Here is a 4239-nt window from a genome sequence, read left to right on the forward strand (position 1 = left end):
AATATAATCAAAATTAGAACAACCAAAGAAAAAACATTATACCAATGAGTGACCTACATGCTTATAATAAGTGTAAGAATTAGTTGCAGTGATAACATAATTGTTCTTTAAATATATAAATAACTTATAAATTGAGCTTTAAATGTTTTGTTATATTAAGTGAAGCATTATTACTCTATTAATATTATATATTATTACAAAGTTTAGTTTATTACGTTAATTTAGTTGTGTTTGTAGATTGATTATATTAAGTTAATACTATAGGGTAGATAACCACAAATAAAGATATAGTAGGTCACATTTTGGTATAGTGCAGAGAAAGTTATTTCCTATGACCATTTTACATCTTTGTGAAAACATTAAATTAAGGTTACTATACTTTGTTCCTTTACAGCTATTTACATGGTGAACTGTATTATTACACTATCACTTATTTGATTCCACTTGCTAAGTTTACTAAGTTTACTCTTGTGATTATCACACTTATTTTGTTAACATACATTAATATTCCTTTGCGAATTATTACATTTTTTATTTGTACTTTTTGTTATTCTTTAATAATTGCACAAAACAGCGATATTTTAAAGAATTTCTGTATGCACCGCGGGAGAGCCGGCGTTAACGACTCGATCACTGCAGGCGGTAACTCACCGAATGCATAGCCATTGTCCGGGGGGATGAGATTGTGATCGGTGACTTAGTCTGCGCGTAAGTAGCTTATTCTTAAATGGAACAGAGTATAGTAAACTACCTTTTTTTTTTAAATTTATTCATATTTTATTAATTATATGGGTAATATTTTCTGCTTTGTTTATATTCTCCATAAAAATTAATGAAATGGATAAAATTATTCTGAAGAAAATTTTGTTTTTTCAAAAGTAGATTTGAGATTTTTATATCAAATTAATTATTTAAATCTGTCTATATTAATTTAATTTACATATTTAATAGCATTTTAAATAACTATTTGACATAATTTTCATTCATCCTCTCAATTTCACTGATTCACCATCTTTAACTAATTAATTGTTTGATAAAATAATAATTAAAACTTAAAATATATTGGTTCAGGACATAAATTTGATTATTCCTAACAGTTGATAATGTTCACTAAAATAGTGTTGAGACATCACCTTTCAAAATTTGTTGTCAATTGTTTTATAAAATTGATGAACACAGTGGAACATGAACCTTTTATATTTAAAAATGGTAAAACAAATTCATATATCCCTGTTTTTAATATATTAAAGTTTACATCTAATCAGACAACTAATTTTATTTTAATTATAAGACGTATAGTACAACAAAATTAATAATAGGTGATATTTCTTTGTTTTTAGTGTTGTTTATTCATTATGGTTCAGTTTGATAATTTTGGTTTTCTATTAGTAAATGTGTATAATATTAAATTATATTTTTTAAATTGCAAAAAATGCATTAATTTCCACATCGTTTTAAAATGATAAGCACTGAAATTGAAAACCATTTGGCCAATGTAGTTCTTATTGTTATTATATATAAATTATGTTATTATAATATATATATATATAATATAATTTTTTTTCATTATAATTAAAATAAATTGTAATCTGAATATAATATCTAAATTTGACTATTTTTTTAGCAATAATAATTTTTTTTATTACTGTAATCAATGTAGATGTATTGTTTTATATAATTAACTGTACAAAGTGTACTTTATCACCAAAAGAAAATAAATTATTATATTTTAATAATTAAATTTAGTTTTTGAATTATGTGCTAAGAATAAGTAGTGTGAAATTTACCCTAATTAGAGATATCAAATGAAGTAATCTGTGATCATATGTTTATTTATTACATTTTTAAATGTAATAAGTTCAGTACTATTATCTAATAATATGTTCAATAGATTCATTCTTCTGTCTGAAATCATCAAGTAATTACTTAATCCTACATTACAAAGCAAAAATCAAAGACAAAAATCTCATCTTCAAACAACAATAAAAACATATAGCAAAATTGTACAATGTTTAACTTATAAACTATTAAATACATTTCAAAGCTGAAAAAATTGATTAATTTTATGGTTTTACTTAAATTGATCAATCACGGGTCACTTAATTATATCATTCAACTATTAGCTCACTATTGATTCATTAAATGTTTAGTGACTGTTTATGGGGGGCTGTACAAGTATTTAAATTTTAACCAATATTTTCTTTGGAGTTTAATTTTATGTTTTTATTTATATATTTTAGTCGACATCATTATAGTAAAGGCAGTTGGGGGATATTTATATATGATGTGTATATAAGATACGTGAAACGTAAAAGTGTTGAAAATCCTGGCAAATTTACTTGGAATTCAATATCGGAATTCAATCTTTAGTTTATTGTCCTATTTTTTTTCTAGGTTATTGAACAAATCGATTTTCAATTGATATTGACTAATTTTATTTGTTTTGTAATGTAATCTTGCTTTGTAATGTAGGCTCAAGTATATAATTGCTTAACAAAAGACCAGCAATATAATATGCATTTCTTTTCCTCTAAATCATATATTATTAATTTCAGTTTCATCTTTTGTAACCTATTAGAAATCATTCTATCAACATTTTTTTTTTATGATTGAAGTCAAAGGAGAATAATCTGTTCATACAGTAGTATGATAACCATAAATAAAGTTATGGAGTTTTCTACTGGAAAACAATATACTTTGTAATTTTTTTTTTTATTTGGGTATACTGACTTTCAGTATCAGTCAAGCTTTTATAAGATCAAGCAATGGGCTCGCATTTCTATAGAAGGCAACAGCTCAGCCCACTCTATGATTTATCACATTGAATATAATTAGGTGTATGAGGATCTAAATCACTTAGTACAAATGGATTAGTTATTATTTGCTTAACTTTTTATTGTTTTGTGTAAAGTTAACTATTCTGGATTGATAATAGATGATAAACGATATTATATGGAGTATGGAGTACGGACAACTAACAGGGATTAAGAATAATAAAATGTTATATGTCGAATTAATTTTGACCACTATTTGACCACCTAAGGATTTTCTAATATAAAAATCCACGATTTCAATCAAATTGGCAGGATAAAAATATATATACCATGTTCAGAAATATTTCCTAAAATACTGACTTTTACAGTAACAGTAATCTCGGTTTCTTTCTTACTTAAAAAAATGTTTCATCTTCTCTCTGACTTTGTCAAAAAAAAAAACAAAAACAAATTATTATGTTTGCTTTCGGTTCTTTATTTATTTATTTCTAAATCAACGGGTGGACACTCTTTTGGTAAATATAATAATATAGGATATATATATTTATATATATATATATGATAATAATTATTAGTTTAATACATAGTGGTATCTAACAAGAATATGATACATAATTAAAAAATGAAAAGAAAAAAAAAATTGTATAAAATAATATTAAAGTATATAGTGTAGGTATGGATGAGAATATAATAATTATAATAAATTTGATGTACTTTATTTGTGAATTGGTTTAAGGTGAGATGGAATACACAGATTTTGGTGTGAATTATGTTTACTTCGCTAGAAATTCGATTAACGATAGAACCTTGCATTCTATTAGTTTTTGATGTAAGGACATGTAAGAGTTGTTGAAGACTTAGTTCTTGTGGGTACACAGAACTTAAACTATTCTAAAATGTTAGGGGCATCTATTAAACTAAGTACAATTTTATAAAAAAATACAAGGTCGTTTATGGTTCTTCTGGCTTTTAAGAGTATCAAGATAGTATTTTTAGTGTGATTGGTGTATGTTTCGGATTGTTTAAACTTGATATATCTACAAAATTGATCTTGTACTTTTTCAATGTTTGAAGAATCTATATTAAGCGCAGGGTTCCATATAATACTAGCATATTCTAGATGTGAGCTTATTAAAGAAGTATATAAGATCTTGATTGCTGTAGTATTTAACTCTTTAAAGTGTCTTTTTACAAATCCTGACATTTGTTTGGCTTTATTTGTAGTATAACCCATGTGTTCTTTAAAATATAGTTTACTATCTAAAATGACTCCTAGATCTTTTATTGATTGTGTTTCTGTTATTGGAGAACCTTTAATATTATTATTGAAGTGTAAATAATGTACTTTTCTTCAAAATGTGATTTTTTTACACTTTGCAGGATTTTAAGAGGACGTGATACCGGCATGTGTTGTCTCTGTCTCACAAGTGCGTAACATAGCAAATTTTACGCTCAACAGAACACG

The sequence above is a fragment of the Myzus persicae genome, unplaced genomic scaffold, assembly GCF_001856785.1.
Source record: "Myzus persicae strain clone G006 unplaced genomic scaffold, MPER_G0061.0, whole genome shotgun sequence".
NCBI classification, from domain to species: Eukaryota; Metazoa; Arthropoda; class Insecta; order Hemiptera; family Aphididae; genus Myzus; species Myzus persicae.